This window comes from Macaca nemestrina, chromosome 7, assembly GCF_043159975.1.
Source record: "Macaca nemestrina isolate mMacNem1 chromosome 7, mMacNem.hap1, whole genome shotgun sequence".
Lineage (NCBI taxonomy): Eukaryota > Metazoa > Chordata > Mammalia > Primates > Cercopithecidae > Macaca > Macaca nemestrina.
In genome coordinates this window covers 17,496,964-17,518,735 of record NC_092131.1, presented here as the reverse complement: position 1 = coordinate 17,518,735, position 21,772 = coordinate 17,496,964, and the positions used below count along the sequence as shown (strand labels likewise).

Here is a 21,772-nt window from a genome sequence, read left to right as displayed (position 1 = left end):
AGCGATTTTGAAAAGTTCAGAGATCTTGACGTGTCTGTTCATCTTAAGCTTATTATAACTATAATTTTATTTTATTATTTTATTTTTATTTTTGAGACAGGGTTTCACTCTGCTGCCCAGGCTGGAGTGCAGTGGTGCGATCTCAGCTCACTGCAGCCTCCACCTCACGAGTTCAAGCAATTCTTGTGCCTCAGCCTCCTGAGTAGCTGGGATTACAGGCATGTGCTACTATACCCAGCTAATTTTTGTATTTTTTGTGGAGACAAGTTTTCGCCATGTTGGCCAGGCTGGTCTTGAACTCCTAGGCTCAAGTGATCCGACTCCCAAAGTGCTGGGATTACAGGTGTGAGCCACGGTGTCCAGCCAAGCTTATTATAACTGTAATTTTAAATTATCTTCTTCTATTCTGATCTTGACTCTTACAACTGAATTTGTAAGCTTTATAATGAATATTAGTGGAATAATTTACTTAGGAATTCACCTGGTGTCTATTTTTTTTGTATGGTTTTAATCACAGTGATTCCATACTCTTCTATGACTGTTACCTGCACAAGTATTGCCCCTATTATCTATTTTGGGAAATACTTAATTGCTGTCTGCTTCTGTGTTAATTCAGGGAGCTCATTCATTCTCAAAATAGAACCTCTGCGATTTAACCAAATGACTCAGATCTCTGCCCCCTGCCCCCCACATGCTGCGAAAAGCACAGCTCCGGTCACATGTCCTGTTGCATGAAAATAAACTTGTTAAATTCTTTCCCAAACTACTTCCTCTTTCAAGTTTCCCTATTGATTTCCATCAGCTGCCCTGTGCAAATATATCTCTTCCCTTTGGGATCCCAAATTCATTTATTTTTCTCACCCACAGGGACTCATGAACCTCCCCAAATTACTTAATATATGTATGCATATTTTTCTGAAGACTCATCATTTTCATGCTATTCTCAAGGAATCCATGGCTCTCTCCTCCTCCAAAAGGATCAAAATGATCTGCCATTTTAATCCATGCCATCACCACGTAATACTAGTGTAGCAGGATGAGCGGCAGACAAAACTCCTCAGACACCGAGTTAAAGAAGGAAGGGGTTTATTGGGCCAGGGGCATCACCAAGACTCCAGTCTCAAGAGCAGAGCTCCCCGAGTGAGCAATTCCTGTCCCTTTTAAGGGCTCATAACTCTCAGGGTACGCGTGAGAGGATCATGATCGGTTGTGCAAGCAGGGGATACATGCACCAGTAATTAGATCGGCACAAAACAGGATAGGGATCTTCACAGTGCTTTTCTCTGTCTGTAATCTATAGATAACATAACCAATTAGGTCAGGGGTCGATCTTTAACTACCAGGCCCAGGGTGTGGTGCCAGGCTGTCTCTTTGTGGATTTCACTTCTGCCTTTTAGTTTTTACTTTTTCTTTCTTTGGAGGCAGAAACTGGGCATAAGACAATATGAGGGGTGGTCTCCTCCCTTACTAGTACTACTAAAAGCAGCTGGGCGCGGTGGCTCACACCTTTAATCCCAGCACTTTGGGAAGCTGAGGCGGACGGATCACTTGAGATCAGGGGTTCGAGACCAGCCTGGTCAACATGGTGAAACCCCTTCTCTACTAAAAATACAAAAAAAGGCCGGACTCAGTGGCTCACACCTGTAATCCCAGCACTTTGGGAGGCCCAGGCAGGCAGATACGAGGTCAGAAGATCGAGACCATCCTGGCTAACACAATGAAACCCCGTTTCTACTAAAAATACAAAAAAATTAGCTGAGCATGTAGTCCCAGCTACTCAGGAGGCTGAGGCAGGAGCATGGCGTGGACCCGGGAGGCGGAGCTTGCAGTGAGCCCAGATCGCACCACTGCACTCCAGCCTCAGCGACAGAGCGAGACTCTGTCTCAGGAAAAAAAAAAAAAAAAAAAAAAAAATTAGCTGGACATGGTGATGAGCGCCTGCAATCCCAACTACTCAGGAGGCTGAGGCACGAGAATAGCTTGAACCCAGGAGGCGGAGGTTGCAGTGAGTCTAGATCGTGCCACTGCACTCCAGCCTGAGCAACGGAGCAAAACCCTGTCTCAAAAAACAAAACAAAACAAAACAAAAACCAGCATCCTGACTAGGTCCCTCCCATCTCCTCCTTCCAGCCCATTCGGGACAAGGACGCAACATTATTGCTTCAATCTATGGAAGACAGGGGCTAGCTGCTCTCACTCCTGTCTGTCTGAAAGATCTGCAGGAGTCTACAGCCATACCACCCTGAACACGCCCAGTCTCGTCTCGTCTCGTCTGAAAGGTTTGCAGGAGTCAGGCTAGTCTACTCACCTTGGCGCCACCACTTCACCTCTATTCCTAATTTGTTTGCTGCTTTCTTCCCAAGAACCCCTCCCATACCCACTTCCCCACACCTATCCACACTTCAAGACCCAGTAAAAGATGCTTCACACACCAAGACCGGCCCAGAGAGAGTTTGGTTTCAGACGACAGAATAACTGAGTGGGCATGTGGCTCCGGAGTATAAATATTTGGAAATGTTAATATGATATATATCGTAATACATAATAATATTATTATAATAAATGTTAATATATAATAAACATTAGAAAAAAAATCTGCAAAGAGCTTAAACCCTTGTAAAAAGATGAACTCTCCAAGGTAAATAAAAGCAGAAAGCAGTCAAGTGCTTATTCTCAATTTCTACTGCACTTAGGCGCCTAGCCCAGTACTTAGGCGAAACTAGCACTTGACATTTACGGAATAAATGTGGAATGTTATATTGAAAATAAAACATATGGAGGCCAGGTGCGATGGCTCATGCCTGTAATCCCAGCACTTTGGGAGCTGGAGGCAGGTGGATCACCTGAGGTCAGGAGTTCGAGACCAGCCTAGCCAATATGGGGAAACCCCGTCTCTACTAATAATACAGAAATTAGCCGGGTATGGTGGCACATGCCTGTAATCCCAGCTACTCGGGAGGCTGAGGCAGGAGAATCACTTGAATCCGGGAGGCAGAGGTTGTGGTGAGCCGAGATCGTGCCATTGCACTCCAGCCTGGGCGAAACTCCATCTCAAAATAAATAAATAAATAAAAACATATGGAGCTGGGCACACCTGTAGTCTCAGCTACTCAGGAGGCCAAGGTGAGAGGATGGCTTGAGCCCAGGAGTTTAAGTCCAGATTGGGCAACATAGCAAGAACTTGAACCTAAAATAAAAGTTAAAAACTAAAAATAAATGCCTAATTAACTTTTGAGAGGTGCTCAACTTCACTAGCCTTCCTGAAAATTCAAATTTAAATAATACAATACCATGACCTAACCTTCAGAATAGCTAAAATGAAAAGAAAAGAAAATGCCAGGCTGGGCGAGGTGGCTCACACCTGTAATCCCAGCACTTTGGGAGGCCAAGATGAGCGGATCGCCTGAAGTCAGGAGTTCAAAACCTGCCTGACCAACATGGTCTCTGCCAAAAAATACAAAACTGGCTGGGTGAGGTGGTACATTCCTATAGTCCCAGCTACCGGGGAGGCTGAGGTTGGAGAATCACTTGAACCTGGGAGGCGAAGGTTGCAGTGAGCCAAGATCACACGACTGCACTCCAGCCTGGGCAACAGAGCAAAACTCTGTCTCAAAAAAAAAGAAAAAGAAAAAAGAAAAAAAAAGAAAATGCCCAGATTGATAAGGATAGGGAGTAACCTACACTCATGCACTGCAGGTGGGGATGTAAATTGGTACAGCTACTATGGAAAACTGTATGGCAGCACCTACTAAAGCTGAACATATGTATATCTATCACCCAGCAATTCCACTCATAAGGATGTACAAACCCCCTTCAAAAAATAGCAAGACCTAGGCCGGGCGCGGTGGCTCAAGCCTGTAATCCCAGCACTTTGGGAGGCCGAGACGGGCGGATCACGAGGCCAGGAGATCGAGAGACGATCCCGGCTAACACGGTGAAACCCCATCTCTACTAAAAAATACAAAAAAACTAGCCGGGCGAGGTGGCGGGCGCCTGTAGTCCCAGCTACTCGGGAGGCTGAGGCAGGAGAACGGCGTAAACCCGGGAGGCGGAGCTTGCAGTGAGCTGAGATCTGGCCACTGCACTCCAGCCTGGGTGACAGAGCAAGACTCCGTCTCAAAAAAAAAAAAAAAAAAAAAAAAAAAAAAAAAAAAAAAAAAAAAAATAGCAAGACCTCATCTCTAAGAAATAAAATAAAACCCCTTCCTATCTAAAGGGGATTGGGAGTTTCACATGGTCAAAATTTGCCAGCAAAATATGCCGAACAAAGTACTTTGTAAAACGTAGATGAATTATTGCCCTAGTCCTTGCATTCAAAATGGTTATTTACAAAAGCATCGTAGTTGCTAAGCAACTTAAAGCAGTGCACTACATGTCAAATGACATGTTTAATAGGTGTATAGTAAATACACACGTTCATAGTCACATTTATCATAGATATGATTACAAAATCAATTTAAAGTGGAGAGAAAGAAAATACACTTTGAATTAATAATTAATAGTCATCTCAGGCATTTGATTAATTATTATTAAAAATGTAACTAACTCCGGGCATAATTATTTAGGAGAGAATTCGGGTCTTCTTAGAACACATTCTAAACTGATATTGTTGGTCTCTAAGGAGTAAATGTGCTCACAGCTAAGTTAGGTGTTCAATATTATGAATCAATATTAATTTTAAACTTGGGCTGAAGAGAGAACAAAAAATGGGCTAGTGCACAGCTACGTAACCATTCTCTCGCCTGTTATGCAGACAACTCCAAGTTACCTAATTTTTTTTTTCTTTCAGACAGAGTCTCACTCTGTTGCCCAGACTGGTGTGCAGTGGCATGATCTTGGCTCACTGAAACCTCTGCCTCCTGGGTTCAAGAGATTCACCTGCCTCAGTCTCCTGAGTAGCTGGGATTACAGGTGTGCACCACCACGCCTGGCTAATTTTTGTATTTTTATTAGAGACGGGGTTTCACCATGTTGGCCAGGCTTGTCTTGAACTCCTAACTTAAAGTGATCCACCCGCCTTGGCCTACCAAAGTGCCGGGATTACGGATGTGAGCCACTGTGCCCAGCCCCAAGTTGCCTAATTAGGTGTTACTGAAATGGAAGACCAAGCAGGAAGCTGGTGGCTCAAAAGATGGGGCTTGTTCTTCATGTCCATGGTGCTCACTAGTAGAAGGTTCAGGCAAGTGCTTATCTTTATTTGAAGAGGATAATGGCTAATATCAAGGCCAGGAAAGTACAGCCACTTGCATAGGTCCCAGCCTCCAGGCACATAGCAATGTTAGACCAGGCCTCACCTGACAATCTATGCCTTCCCCAATCTGCAGCAGTTCTGTGTCTCTAAGTTTCCTTCTGGACTTAAGCCGGCCCCTTTGGGTCTCCACACACAGAGGGCCTGCTAAAAACCTTTCCACTAAGCTTCTAAGAGCTCCAGAAAGAAACCACTGGAGGCCGGGCGCAGTGGCTCATGCCTGTAAGCCCAGCACTCTGGGAGACCAAGGTGGGCAGTCACCTAAGGTCAGGGGTTCGAGACCAGCCTGGCCAACATGGCAAAACCCTGCCTCTACTAAAAATACAAAAATTTGGCCGGGCGCGGTGGCTCACGCCTGTAATCCCAGCACTTTGGGAGGCCGAGGCGGGCGGATCACAAGGTCAGGAGATCGAGACCACGGTGAAACCCCGTCTCTACTAAAAATACAAAAAATTAGCCGGGCGCGGTTGTGAGCGCCTGTAGTCCCAGCTACTGGGGAGGCTGAGGCAGGAGAATGGCGTGAACCCGGGAGGCGGAGCTTGCAGTGAGCCGAGATCGCGCCACTGCACTCCAGCCTGGGCGACAGAGCGAGACTCCGTCCCAAAAAAAAAAAAAAAAAAAAAAAAAAATTAGCTGTGCATGGTGACACATCCCTATAATCCCAGCTACTTAGGAGACTGAGGCAGGAGAATCGCTTGAACCCAGGAGGCGGAGGTTGCAGTGAGCCGAGATTGTGTCACTGCACTCCAGCCTGGACGACGAGTGAGACTCTATCTTAAAAAAAAAAAATCACTGGAGCCTTCCACCAAACCCTCATCCCCAAAGCTGGCTGGCCACTGCATTCCACCAGTGCTCAGACGACACAGCGCAGCTGCGCCCTAAGCCCAGAGGAGAATTTCAAAACAGGAGAGCTCACAACAGCCACTGCTCCTGTGTAAAATGTTACAAGAGATGACAAGGAGGTCTGGAAAATCTGAGATCTGAGCCACAGACCAGGCAGCTGGCTCTTAGCCTGGCTCCTCCCAGTCCGGGGTAGGCTTCGCGGGATCCCAGCCCTTCCAGCTATTGGTGACGGTGGAAACACCAAACAAAAGAGAGCTGGCTTTTCAGGAGGTGCAAGTAGGGTCCTTTAGGATAGTGGTCCCTAATGGTCCCCAACCTTTTGGCACCAGAGACTGGTTTTGTGGAAGACAGTTTGTCCACGGGATGGGGCGGGGAAGGGGGAGGGGAGATTGAAGGGAAGGGATGATTTGGGGATGAAACTGTTCCACTTCATATCAGGCATTGGATTCTAATAAGGAGCCTGCAGCCTAGATCCCTGGCCCGCGCAGTTCCCAAAAGGGTTTGTGCTCCTTGGAGAATCAATGCCGCTACTGATTCAACAGGAGATGGAGCTCAGGCGGTAATGCTCGCCCGCCCGCCGCTCGCTGGTCTGCTGTGTGGCCTCGTTCCTAACAGGGCATGGACGGGTGCTGGTCCACAGCCCAGGGGTTGGGGACCCCTGCTTTAGGAGTTCTGAACACCTACGTGTTTGAGTATTACTGGGAAGATATGATGCCAATATATTGGATTTTTTTCCTTATACAAATTGATCCTCCACCCTTGCCAGACCCTTCCCATTCATTTCCTTTGGAAACAGTCTACCTTATCGCCCCTACACTGTTACCCAGTTGTGTACTCAGGGATCCCAGTTTACTAGACCCCTTTGTCAAGCTCAGGGAACACTGGCAAAGAATGGAAGGAAAGGGCCAGAACTGCAGAGGTTTTATGATGCAGGCAGTGGCCAAGGTCTGGGACGTGAAACTTGCCCGGGGTGCCCATGACTTCAGGAAAATCTTGAAGGTGGCTCGGCAGAACACTCACCTTCATTCCAGTATAGCTCAGGAGAGCCCTTCTCCTGATGAGCTCTGGGCAGGCCCTGTCCTTCCCTGCTCCCTCACCCTTTTACCCTTCCTCACTGGTGTAGGCAGATGTCCCAATTTGTCCGCAACCAAGGCAGGGACAATGGGCTGAGCTGACTCATTTAGGAACAGTAATTCTTCCCAGAGAAGATTCCCCATTCATTTAGACACTGAAGCAATTATTTGCGGGCTGACACTTGTAATTACCTTTTACTGCAGGTAGGTAACTGTTCCAGGCTAATAGGATTACTGGTTTCTGAAGGGCTTTTGGAACAAGCAATTTTCAAATAGTCAGCACAGCATGTTCAATGAACTTTCCACCCAGGGCAAATTCTTTCCTCTGTGGCTCCTCATGACAGGCAAGGTGTGGATTCCTGGATGGGGGGCACTTTGGAACTGCAGGCGCATTTTTCTTCCATGCTCCTTTGTTTATAAATGGGACCTGAGCAAATTATGCTTGGTTATATTTCGTGGGCTTGCATGTAATTATTCTAAAATTTTCAACTGTTCTGGAAGTTGGCATTAAATTATATCAACCAACCAATCTTCTTAGCAATGGCAGGGAAAATCACTTTCCCAGTTATGGTACCTCATGGTTACTCCTCCCTCTATACCACACATTTCTGAGGGGAAGTTAAAAAAAAAAAATCCAGGCTGAATGTGGTGGCTCACACCTGTAATCCCAGCACTTTGGGAGGCTGAAGCAGGAGGATCACTTGAGCCCACGAGTTTGAGACCAGCCTGGGCAACATGGTGAAACCCTATCTCAATGAAAGTACAAAAATTAGCCAGACATGGTGGTGTGCACCTGTATCCCAGCTACTCAGGAGGCTGAGGTGAGAAGATTGGCCTGAGCCCTGGAGATCGAGGCTGCAGTGACCTGTGATTGTACCACTGCACTCCAGCCTGGGTGACAGAGTCAGACCCTGTCTAAAAAAAACAAAAACAAAAACAAAAAAACAGGCCTTTTAGTCAAGGTTTTTTGTTTGTTTATTTGTTTGTTTTTTTGAGACGGAGTCTCCCTCTGTCACCCAGGCTGGAGTGCAGTGGTGCAATCTCAGCTCACTGCAACATCCACCTCCCAGGTTCAAGCGATTCTTCTGTCTCAGCCTCCTGAGTAGTTGGGATTACAGGTGTGTGCCACCATGCCTGGCTAATTTTTTTTTTTTTTTAGATGAAGTCTGGTTCTGTCACCCAGGCTGGAGTGCAGTGGTTCAATCTTGGCACACTGCAACCTCCACCTCCCGGGTTCAAGCAATTATCCTGCCTCAGCCTCCTAAGTAGCTAGGATTACAGGCGTGCACCACCAAGTCCAGTTAATTTTTGTATTTTTAGTAGAGATGGAGTTTCACCATGTTGGCCAGGCTGGCATCGAAATCCTGACCTCAAGTCATCTGCCCACCTTGGCCTCCCAAAGTGCTGGGATTATAGGCATGAGCCACTGCACCCAGCCTGAGTCAAGGTTTCTAACAAGATAATCAACTGTTGTAGACTGTAAATAATGATTTTACAACAAGGTTCTCTATTTGATGAGAAAAAGTCCATTTGAATGCTTGTCAATATTTGATCCTATCAGTTGGTTTGACATTTAGCAGTTTAAAAAGCACATCCACAGTCTGTTGGAAAGACAGTGTTTCTTGCTGAGAAGGCTTCTGAGGTATTTGGTGGTGGTGGTGGTTGTTCTTGCTTACTGAAACATTCCCAGCAACTCCACTGTCCATCTATTAGTTAGACAAACTCTGAGGGGGTCATAACCTTTCTCTTTGTTTGCAGGAACCATCCTGCCACCTGCCCTGAAGAGGCTGCAAAATGGCCAGGAGGAGATTGGGAGAATTTAATCCTTGCACCTCAAGAAGAAACAGTTCTACTTTTAAATAGAAGAGGACAGTGAGTAGCTGAGAATCCAGGGAGCGTGAACCATGTAGACTGCCAATTTGGAGAGTAGTTTTTAGACTTCTAGACATAGTCAATGCCTAGAACTTGTAAAGAAATTCTGTTATCAGTAATATGTACTCTCGATTTGGTTTGTTGGTATGCAAACTCATTCAAGTCTGGGATCTGCAGAGAAGGAATTGTAATCCCACAACAAATGTCATTTGCAGCCCTTAGAAATAAAAAAAATACTCATGTATTGTTAGGAAAATTGAGAATATGCTACATAGCAATCTCCAAAGCCTGAAAAATGCTTAGCTGAAGATCTGATTTTATTTATTTTTTTGAGATGGGGACTCACACTGTCACCCAGGCTGGAGTGCAGTGGTGCAATTAAAACTCATTACAGCCTCAAACTCCTAGGCTCAAGCAAACCTCCTCAGCCTCTCCGGTAGCTAGGACCACAGGCACATGTCACTGTGCCTGGCTAATATTTTATTTTATTTTTTTGTAGAGATGGAGTCTCACCATGTTGCCCAGGAGGGCCTCAAACTCCTGGGCTCAAGCGATCCTCCCACCTTGGCCTCCCAAAGTGCTGGGATTACAGGTGTGAGCCACCGTGCCCAGACTGAAAACCTGAAAACAGTTTTAAAATTTTCTTTTACTATTTAAAATTATAAAAACCTTTAGATTTACCACAACCTTTGCAAATCATTCTGTTGGGGGCAACTAAAGTCATCCTCAACTGTGAGCCCCCAGCTCTACAGTATCAGGGGAGTAGTTTGCAAATTGAGAGCATGTAAGTAAAAGTACAAGTTTGGAATCAGACAGAATTGGGTTCAAATCACACTCTAACACTTCAAACCTGTGCAGAATCATTATCTACCTCACAAGGGTGGAGACAATGAGATCACACATGTGAAGTACTTAGTACTATGCCTTGTGCATAGTAAATGCTCAAACTGTGATTAACACATTACTTATACTGAAGAGTCATGCTTCCTTTATGACATATGCCATTAACATTTCTGAATGACGCGCACACCATTTGCTAGCCAAGCCTCCTTTATGGCAGATCTAACCTACTGGGATTGAGAAAGTTTCTAAGGTGCCTGTGACACCTATGCCATCATAAAATGTCAGTCCAGGCTTTGGTCCCAAAGGGGCCACTGCACCTGCATCACCAATGCTTGTTTAAAAAACTGGTCTTAGCTGGGTGTGGTGGCTCACGCCTGTAATCCCAACACTTTGGGAAGCCAAGGCGGGAGGATCACTTGAACCTAGGAGTTCGAGACCAGCCTGGGCAACATGGCAGAACCCCGTCTCTACTAAGAATACAAAAAATTAGCCGGGCACAGTGGCAGGCGCCTGTAATCTCAGCTACTCGGGAGGCTGAGGCAGGAGAATTGCTTGAACCTGGGAGGCAGAGGCTGCAGTGAGCTGAGATCACACCACTGCATCCCAGCCTGGATAAAAAAGCGAGACTCCATTAAAAAAAAAAGAAGAAGAAAAAAAAAAAGCTGGTCTTGGCTGGGCGTGGTGACTCATGCTTATAATCCCAGCACTTGGGAAAGCAAAGATGGGAGGATTAATTGAGCCTGGGAGGTTGAGGCTGCAGTGAGCCGTGATTGTGCCACTGCACTCCAGCCTGGGTGACAGAGCAAGACACTGTCTCAAAAAAATAAAATTAAATTAAAAAGCTGGTTTCTGCCTGGTGCCATGGCCCATGCCTGTAATCCCACTCTTTGGGAGGCTGAGGTGGGAGGATCACTTGAGATCAGGAGTTCGAAACAAGTCTGGCCAACATGGTGAAGCCCCATCTCTACTAAAAATACAAAAATTAGCCGGGCATGATGGCAGGTGGCTGTAATCCCAGCTACTCTGGAGGTTGAGCCAGGAGAATCACTTGAACCTGGGAGGCAGAGGCTGCAGTGAACCGAGATCGTGCCACTGCGCTCCAGCCTGGGCAACAGAGTGAGACTCCATCAAAAAAAAAAAAAAAAGCTGGACGGGCGAGGCTGTGCTGCAGTAACAGACACACACTAAAAACGCAGCAGTTTAACACTGAAAAGTTTGTCTGTCCCTCATGTAAAATCCACTTTGGGTTTGAGAATCCTGCAGGGAACCTGTCAAGCAGGGGTTTGGAGCACGCTATTTCTTCTTCGTGGCTCCACCACCTGGAGACAAGTTCCCTTACTGCTGCTCTGGTGGAGAAGAAGAGAGTGGAAGCCCCTTCCACGTTTACTCACAAGCTGGTGGCTGGAACTTGTTCCAGGAGCCCGCTCAGTGCCAGGGGCTGAGTAGGAGTGAGGGGTTGGGAGCGGGGAGGCTGGGATATCTGATGAGCGTTGAATGTCTCTGCCTCATCTACTGAATCAGAATCTCTCAGGGGTGGGATCCAGGACTCTATTTTCAAACTTCCCAGCTGATTATAATGTAAAGTTAGTCATTACAGTTGCTGTGATTAACTATTACTGGGACTTTTCCTTTATGGGATGAATAATTTGAAATAGTGGAAATGAAAGAACAGTTCTAGGCTGGGCCCGGTGGCTCATGTCTGTAATCCCTGCACTTTGGGAGGCCAAGACAGGCAGATCACTTCAGGTCTGGAGTTCAAGACCAGCCTGGCCAACATGGGGAAACCCCGTCTCTAATAAAAATACAAAATTTAGCCGGGCACAGTGGCGGGCGCCTGTAATCCCAGCTACTCGGGAGGCTGAGGCAGGAGAATTGCTTGAACCCAGGAGGCAGAGGTTGCAGTGAGCCAAGATCATGCCACAGCACTCCAGCCTGGACGACCGAATGAGACTCCATCTCAAAAAAATAAAAAATAAAAAATAAGGCTGGGTGCGGTGGCTCAAGCCTGTAATCCCAGCACTTTGGGAGGCCGAGACGGGCGGATCACGAGGTCAGGAGATCAAGACCATCCTGGCTAACACGGTGAAACCCCATCTCTACTAAAAAAATACAAAAAAAAAAAACTAGCTGGGTAAGGTGGCGGGCGCCTGTAGTCCCAGCTACTCGGGAGGCTGAGGCAGGAGAATGGCGTAAACCTGGGAGGCGGAGCTTGCAGTGAGCTGAGATCCGGCCACTGCACTCTAGCCTGGGCGACAGAGCGAGACTCCGTCTCAAAACAAAAACAAAAACAAAAAATAAATAAATAAATAAATAAAAAATAAAAGAGTAGTTCTGTGAATATAATAATTGAGAGTCTAAGTGTTGGGCTTAGACTAAACTAAGCACTGGGCTCTTTCCTAGCTGTCATTGGTGTGTAGCTCTTAGATACAGATGCCTCCCAAATCTGTGTTTCTGGCCCAGACTCTCCCTGACTTCAGGCCTATACACACTGAGGGTCTCACAGGTGCTTCAAACTCAGTTTGTTCGTCTCTACCAAACCTGTTCCCGTGTCCAGGGACAGTAGCAATATCCATACTCCTAGGGGACTTCTAAGGCTTCCCAACTTAGGAGTCTTCCTTGTTTTTTGTTTGTTTTGTTTTGTTTTTTTGAGACAGCATCTTGCTATATTGCCCAGGTTGGAGTGCAGTGGTGTGATCTTGGTTCACTGCAGCTTCTAACTCCCAGGCTCACATGATCCTCCTGCCTCAGCCTCTTGGGTAGCTGGAACCACAGGTACTCAACACCATGCCTAGCTAATTTTTTTTTTTATTTTTTGTAGAGACAGGGTCTCGCCATATTGCCCTGGCTGGCTCGTGGGCTCAAGCAGTCCACCCTCCTCGGCCTCCTAAAGTGCTGGGATTACAGGTGTGAGTCACGATGCCCGGTCACCTCTTATTTCTTTTACTCCTCAAATCCAGGCAAGACATGTTCCTATGTCTTTACCTTATACAGCATCTCTTCCCTTCTCTCTCCCTCCACTGCTGCCCCTTAGTCCAGGGTCCTGTCATCAGTCACCTTGTCCTCCTGCCTAGTCCAGCTTCTCCCTCTTCTTCCTCCCACATCGCTGTCAGGATATCATCATTCTTTTGCACAATAAGCGTCTCCTCATCTTTTACACGACTCCTCTCGCTGAGATGCATTTTTTGATCTTATTCTTTTTCCCTGAACTGTTCCCCAACATACTAGTCTCACGCACCTGTAGTTTGCACTCATGTGTATATGTCTTTCCCTCTGCTAGAGTGCAAGCCCCATGAGGGCAGATGGCATGTTCGTCTCTCTCAACATGGTATCCTCGGAGTCTAACATAGCACTCAGTACTCAGTAGGTGTGAGATAAGAAAGGAATGAGTTAGGGTATTGTAGGTGCCATATAATAGTCTATTGAATGAAAAAATAAGTGAATATCTCAAATATTCATTAAAGGATTTCACCAAACTCAAAATAATAAATTAATTTAAATTGACTACTTGAGCTGGGCACGTGGCTCATGCCTATAATCCTAGCACGTTGAAAGGCTGAGGCTAGTGGATCACTTGAGGTCAGGAATTTGAGAGAGAGAGAGATATATATATTTGTTATATATATATATCAAAAATATATATATTATATATATATCAAAAAATATATTTTTTATATATATAAAATAAAATTGACTACTCATCTATATGAGTTTGGCCATTTTTTTTCCCTTTTTATTTTTATTTTTTTTATTTTTTGAGACTGAGTTCTGCTGTTGTCACCGAGGCTGGAGTGCAATGGCATGATCTCGGCTCACTGCGACCCCTGCCTCCCGGGTTCAAGCGATTCCCCTGCCTCAGCCTCCCAAGTAGCTGGGACTACAGGCGTGCGCCATTACACTTGGCTAATTTTTTTTTGTATTTTTAGTAGAGACAGGGTTTCACCATTTTGGCCAGGCTGGTCTCAAACTCCTGACCTCAGGTGATCTGCCCGCCTCAGCCTCTCAAAGTGCTGGGATTACAGGCGTGAGCCACCATGCCTGGCTAGCCATTTTCCTTTAGAGGACTTGATAATGAAATCCGTCTTCATTGGAAACCGTGTTCTGCAGCTATGATTGAAGACACAAAAGGAGATGAAGAGAATCATCATGTCCAGGGTGTCTAGGTAGCGTTAATTTACAAGAAGCGCTCCATTGTAATTTGCAGAAAAACAATTTTGAATAAAATCAAAGGAATTAAAAATAAAATCAAGTGAATTAAAAATAAACGGCTTGAGTGAATTCATCCCATAGTTCAGGAAGAGCTAACAACAGAAAGTGATGTCATTTTTCTCAATTCACTGCATAATCCATAAATATTTATCGGAGTTAAAATAGTAGTGTTCATATTTGTTATAATCCTGAATATCTACAGCCGTACTTATCCATACATAATAAAAAGTTAGCCAGAATTAATTCAGAATTTATTTCTAGGAATATGTGTATAAGCCATTTATTACACAGTATGTCTCCCTTTTTTTTTTTTTTTTTTTTTTTTTTTGAGACGGAGTCTCACTCTGTCGCCCAGGCTGGAGTGCAGTGGCCGGATCTCAGCTCACTGCAAGCTCCGCCCCGCCGGGTTCACGCCATTCTCCTGCCTCAGCCTCCCGAGTAGCTGGGACTACAGGCGCCCGCCACCTCACCCGGCTAATTTTCTTGTATTTTTAGTAGAGACGGGGTTTCACCGTGTTAGCCAGGATGGTCTCAATCTCCTGACCTCGTGATCCGCCCGCCTTGGCCTCCCAAAGTGCTGGGATTACAGGCTTGAGCCACCGCGCCCAGCTACACAGTATGTCTCCTATCTTAAATAATAATAAACTTTTACTACAAAGCATGAGGAATTTTAGTCTATTTCCTCACCTCTAAATCTGTTCTTTCATATCTTTATGAAAGATATGCAAGATATCTTAGCACCTCTACCTACTAAAGATTTCCCCAAAGATGATCCAAAAATTGGAGACCTTACAAGAGAGGGTAATGTTTTATTATGCAGATAAAAACAGATGAATGGAGGCCAATGAATTAGAAATAGTGGCTGGGTGCAGTGGCTCACGCCTGTAATCCCAACATTTTGGGAGGCCCATGCAGACTGAACGCTTGACCTCCGGAGTTGGAGGCCAGTCTAGACAACATGGTGAAACTCTGTCTTTACGAAAAATACAAAAACTAGCTGGGCATGGTGGTGTGTGCCTGTGGTCCAAGCTACTTGGGAGGCTGAGGCAGGGGATTTCTTAAAAAATTAGAAATTGGCCGGGCATGGTGGCTCACGTCTGTAATCCCAGCACTTCAGGAGGCCGAGGCAGGCAGATCACTTGAGGTCAGGAGTTTGAGATCAGCCTGACCAACATGGTGAGACCCTGTCTCTACTAAAAATACAAAAATTAGCCGGGCGTGGTGGCACGCTCCTGTAATCCCAGCTACTCAGGAGGCTGAGGCAGGAGAATTGCTTGAACCTGGGAGGCAGAGGTTGCAGTGAGCAGAGATCACACCACTGCACTCCAGCCTGGGTAACAGAGCTAGATGCCATCTCAAAAAAAAAAAAAAAAAAAAAATTAGAAATTGGCTGGGTGCAGTGGCTCATGCCTGTAATCCCAGCACTTTGGAAGGCCGAGGTGGGGGGATCACCTGAGGTCAGGAGTTCAAGACCAGCCTGGCCAACATGGTGAAAACCCATCTCTACCAAAAATACAAAAATTAGCTCGGTGTGGTGGTGGGTGCCTGTAATCCCAGCTTGTTAGGAGGCTGAGGCAGAAGAATTGCTTGAAAAGAGGAGGCGGAGGTTGCAGTGAACCAAGACTGTGCCATTGCACTCCAGCTGGGGTGACAAGAGTGAAACTCTGTCTCAGAAAAAAAAAAAAAAGAAATAGTACATAGAAAATATTAATTTATCAATAATTTTCAGTAATACATGAAATACTTAGAAACTATAGATAAGAAAAATAATACAATTAAAATCAGTCGTAATACTTCCAAATCAGATGACTACTACTAGCATTTTGGTTCTTTCCCCTATGAATAAGTGCATCTTAGGGAACAAAAGGTAGGGGCATCATATGGACATGATGCTTCAGAGAACCTGACTTTTTCACTTACCAGTATACCAAGAACATCTTTGCCTGTCACAATCTTACTACAACATCAATGACATATTACAAATCCATTTTAATTATGTTGTTGTACCATTCATGGATGACTGCTCTCTGATAACACTGTATCCCATTTAAAAATATTATCTAAAAACTGAAATTAATATCTATGAATTAAGTATTTATGGACACCCATTATTTTTCCTTAGGATAAATTATAAGAAGTGGAATTGCTGGGTCACGAGGAGTCAAGATTTTAAAACTTTTTTTTTTTTTTTGAGACAGAGTCTCGCTGTCACCCAGGCTGGAGTACACTGATGTGAACTTGGCTCACTGCAACCTCTACCTCCTGACTTCAAGAGATTCTCCTACCTTAGCCTCCCAAGTAGGTGGGATTACAGGCATGCACCACCACGCCTGGCTAATTTTTGTAGTTTTAGTAGAGACAGGGTTTTGCCATATTGGCCAGGCTGGTTTCAGACTCCCAACCTCGGGTGATCTGTACACCTCGGCCTCCCAAAGTGCTGGGATTACAGGTGTGAGCCACTGCGCCCGGCCAAGACTTTTAATAGACCTAGTTTAATGTATAACACTGATTAGCTCCAGAAATATTGTATCAATTTATACTTTAATCTTTATGGTCCCAGGGCCGGGAGCAGTGGCTCACACCTGTAATCCCAGCACTTCAGGAGGCTGAGGCAGGTGGATCACCTGAGGTCAGGAATTCAAGACCAGCCTGGCCAACATGGTGAAACCCTGTCTCTATTGAAAATACAAAAATTAGCTGGGTGTGCTGGCACGTGCCTGTAATCCCAGCTAGTCAGGAGGCTGAGACACAAGAATCTCTTTAACCCAGGAGGCAGAGGTTGCGGTGAGCCAAGATTGTGCCACCCCACTCCAGCCTGGGTGACAGAGTGAGACTCTGTCTAAAATATATATATATGGTCCTTTGTGTTTGCTTTCTGTTAAACTGTTGAACTCATTTATGCCAGAGGTTGTAATTTTTAAAATTGCAGACATGTGTGAAAAATGAGACCTTGGCAATGACCTTGAGCAGTAGGATATAAATAACTCCCATATGCTTAGTGTTCCAATAATGAAACACTAGGCATAAATGGGCCTTTGTCCTTTTATTTATTTATTTATTTATTTATTTATTTTATTTTATTTTTAAACAGAGCCTCTGCCCAGGCTGGAGTGCAGTGGCACAACCTCTGCTCACTGTACCTCGACCTCCTAGGCTCAGGTGATCCTCCCACCTCTGCTTCCCAAGTAGCTGGGACCACAGCTGCATGTCACCACACCTAGCTATTTTTTTTATTTTTTATTTTTTATTTATTTATTTATTTTTTTGAGACGGAGTCTCGCTCTGTCACCCAGGCTGGAGTGCAGTGGCTGGATCTCAGCTCACTGCAAGCTCCACCTCCCGGGTTCACGCCATTCTCCTGCCTCAGCCTCCCGAGTAGCTGGGACTACAGGCGCCTGCCACCTCGCCCGGCTAAGTTTTTGTATTTTTAGTAGAGACGGGGTTTCACTGTGTTGGCCAGGATGGTCTCGATCTCCTGACCTCGTGATCCGCCCGTCTCGGCCTCCCAAGTGCTGGGATTACAGGCTTGAGCCACCGCGCCTGGCCGCTATTTTTTTTATTATTTGTAGAGACAGGGTCTCACTATATTGTCCAGGCTGGTCTTGAACTCCTGGGCTCAAGAAATCCTCCTGCATCGGCCTCCCAATGTGTTGAGATTACAGGAGTGAGCCATAGTTCCCAGCCTTCTTATATATGTATTAGAATTCTTCATACATACGTATATAGGATGTTACACAGATCTATGACATATATTCTGCAAATATATTCTCACAGATTGTTGTGCATCGTTAAGTTTTTGCTTATGTTGGAATGTATTGTCATGTGAAAGGTTTTGCAATTTCCTTTTAGTCAAACCAGCTTATTTTATTGTTTCTGCTTTTGATGTCATGCTTAGAAAAGTCAAGGCCATCCCTAGAATATATAAATATTCATCAAAATTTTCTTCTAATACATTCTAGTTTCAATTCATACATTTAAATCTTTAATCTGAAATTTTATGCTGATGTATGATGTAAAATAGAAATCAAACTTTTTTTTTCTAAACACAAGCTGGCCAATTGTCTCAATTTATATCATGAGGTAGAGGCTTGGAAGAGGTTAATTTCCACTAAAGCAAACTAAGATTCCAACATGTGCTATATCCTCCTTCAAAGCCCAGAATCTTAGCTTTCTGCTTTCTAGAGCACTATCTGTGCTCCTGGACATTCAGGAAGAGGTGTCAGCAGTTCCTCCTAAGACACCTCTGCTTTTGCCACATTCCTAGACTATCTTGGATCTCTGACCGAATGGATTCTGGAAGCAGTCATTGTCATGGTGCTCACTCAGTCCCCAGTCCCTGGTCAGCTCCCTCGTCAGAAGCTTGGAAGACCTGTCAAAGCAGAACAGAGCGTTCCAGGGCGGCACGGTTTGGGGGAGTAGTGGAGGCAGAAGGGATGACACAGATCTTTCCCCCCCAAAATCGAATACATATGCCTAGGATACCACTTCTGTGAACCTAACCTAAAGAAATACTTTCCCAGGCCAGGCACAGTGGCTCACGCCTGTAATCCCAGTACTTTGGGAGGCCGAGGTGGGCGGATAACAAGGTCAGGAGATCGAGACCATCCTGGCTAACACAGTGAAACCCCATCTCTACTAAATAATACAAAAATTTAGCCGGGCGTGGTGGCAGGTGCCTGTAGTTCCAGCTACTCGGGAGGCTGAGGCAGGAGAATGGCGTGAACCTGGGAGGCAGAGCTTGCAGTGAGCCGAGATTGCGCCACTGCACTCCAGCCTGGGCGACAGAGTAAGTTTCCGTCTCAAAAAAAAAAAGGAATACTTTCCCATGTGGACGAAGATGGAAGAGTAAAACTGTTCACTGCAACATTATTGTTAACAGCAAAACACATCAATGGAAAACTGGTTACATAATGATACATCTGTATTATGGGATACTTTGCAGTGATTGAAAAGAATAAAAGGGAGAGAAGAAGGGAGGAGAAAGATAAAGACTCCAAAAACATATGAAAAGAAAAAACCAAGACATAGAATATTATGTACAATATAAACTGGTTAATGTAAGAAAACCCACAAATATGTAAACATATATATATTTATATTCATGAATATATGTGTATGTATATACATACACATCCAAACATACATATTCATATACATTCATAAATATAGAAGTATTTCAGAAAAGATATTGAAAAGATGCAAACCCCACTGAGAAAAGAGTGGATGGAGTTGATAGGGGAGTGCTAGAAAGAGATGGCAGAGGTTTTTTTTTTTTTAGGATTTTACCCTAAATACTTCTGTATTTTAAAAATCTTTTTTTGTTGTTTTTGAAACGGCATCTCACTGTGTCACCCAGGTTGGGGTGCAGTGGTGGGATCTCCGCTCACTGCAACCTCCGCCTCCTGGGTTCAGGTGATTCTTCTGCCTCAGGCTCCTAAATAGCTGGGATTGCAGGTGCCTGCCACCATGCCCGACTAATTTTGTTTTGTTTTGTTATGAGATGGAGTTTTGCTTTTGTTGCCCAGGCTGGAGTGCAATGTCACGATCTTGGCTCAATGCAACAACCTCCGCCTCCTGGGTTCAAGCAATTCTCCTGCCTCAGCCTCCTGAGTAGCTGGGATTATAGGCACCTGCCACCATGCCTGGCTAATTTTTGTATTTTTAGTAGAGACAGGGTTTCACTATGTTGGCCAGGCTGGTCTCAAACTCCTGATTTCAGGTGATCCCCCCACCTCAGCCTCCCAAAGTGCTGAGATTACAGGCATGAGCCTCCGTGTCCAGCCTAATTTTTTTATTTTTAGTAGAGACAGGGTTTCACTGTGATGACCAGGCTGGTCTTGAACTCCTGACCTCAGGTTATCCACTCACCTCGGCCTCCCAAAGTGCTGGGATTACAGAAGTGAGCCATTGCACCCTAAAAATCTTTTACAATAAAACATTTCAGGAAATGCATATGTAATTTCTCTCTTTCTCTTTTTGAGACTGGGTCTGATGCTCAGGTTGGAGTGCAGTGATACAATCACTGCAACCTCCACCTCTGGGGTTCACGCTATTCTGCCCCTTCAGCCTCCCAAGACGCTGGGATACCAGGCGTGCACCACCACACCCTGCTAATTTTTTTCTATTTTTTGGTAGACACGGGGTTTCACCATGTTGACCAGGCTGGTCTAGAACTCCTGACCTCAAGTGATCCACCCAGTTCGGCCTCCCAAAGTGCTGGGATTACAGGCGTGAGCCACCATGCCTGGCCGTAATTTCTTAAAAGACAAAAATTAAAAAGAAAGGTTTTCATGGAAACCCTAAGGCTATATACACCAGGATGAACTGGAGTGTTCCTGAGTTGGTCACCAGTTGGGACTCAGTCTTTCATTATCAGTAGCATCAGTGAGCCCAAGCAGGCTCAGCTGAAAGCCAGCCTGCACATGCATACGTGGGGCACAAAACTGGATGTAGAAAATGCAGAATGAAATACATTAGAACACGAACACACTAGAGAATGCCCAGAATGCCCATATCAAGGATCAATTTAATCTAGAATTCAAAAAACAAAAGGAGCCATAAATAGTGAATACAACAAGATGAATCATCTCCCAAATGGAGAAGACTCGATGGCCTTTGTTCTGGGTTGAACCTGGACTATGCCATGCATGAAATAATCATATAACTTTTTTTCCCACTGCCTCAGAAAAAACAAAACAAAACAGAAGAGCAGCAAAAAAATTACCTGGGTGTGGGGGTGCACACCTGTGGACCCAGGTATTGGGGTACTGGGGAGCAGGAGGATCCTTAAGCCCAGGAGGTCGAGACTGCAGTGAGCCATGATCACATCACTTCACTCTAGCCTGGGGAACAGAACAAGACCCTGTCTAAAAAACAAACAAACAAAAACAAAAAGAAGAAGAGGAAGAACAAGAAGACGATGAAGAAAGAAGAGGAGGAGGAGGAGGACGAGGAGGAGGAGGATGAATGCCTTGAAGTGATTGAAAATTACAAAGTTTTTTTTTTTTTTAAAGTGGGAATGATCACCTATTTTGCCACTTTGGCATGTCTCATGATTTACTAATCAGATTAGTCTTCATCTGTTTGGGCTGTTATAACACAATACCATAGACTGGGTGGCTTATAAACAACTGAAGTTCACTTCCCACAGTTCTGGAGGCGGGGAAGTCCAAGATCAAGGTGTCAGCATGTTCTGTGTCTAGTGAGGGCTTGTTTCCTGGTTCATAGACAGCTGTCTTCCGGCTGTGTCCTCACATAGCAGAAGAAGTGTAGGAGTTTCCAGGGTCTCTAATGCCATCCAGCCCTCATGACCCCATCCTTGTCCAAGGTCCCACCTCCTAATACCATCACACTGGGGGGTTAGGATTTCAACACGTGAATTTTGAGGGGACATGAACATTAAGTCTATAGCAATTACCAGAACTGACTTACTAAAGACTTGACCCTTTGGATCCTTCTATATTCATAGCAGCTGCCAGATTAGACTGACAAATAGGGAAGTAAGGAGCCCCCTGTACCAGCCTGCAGCATCAACCCAGTTCTAAGGCCCATTTGAGGCAGGAGTGGGGATCTCCCATCTAAGACACTGGAAGCCCGCTTTGCTTTGTCACACTGGAAAGCCAGGAGGGCAAGACGGTGGGCACAGTGATCCCTTACCTGTCAAGCGCCAGAGGGAGAGCACTCAAGT

The 21,772-nt window shown here is 45.2% G+C and overlaps 1 long non-coding RNA gene across 2 annotated transcripts in view; it reads left to right on the top strand.

Annotated features, from left to right (window-relative positions):
- LOC139364213 (uncharacterized) overlaps nucleotides 1–21,772 on the top strand; it is a 43,825-nt gene that overhangs the window by 16,986 nt on the left and 5,067 nt on the right. Inside the window, exons 3-4 of one of the 2 annotated variants that reach the window (XR_011625640.1) lie at nucleotides 2,131–2,279; nucleotides 8,923–9,036. This is a non-coding gene — a long non-coding RNA (uncharacterized lncRNA). Of the gene's footprint in view, nucleotides 1–2,130; nucleotides 2,280–8,922; nucleotides 11,328–21,772 lie in introns of those variants that run through there. The other variant, XR_011625639.1, reaches the window with a different exon arrangement.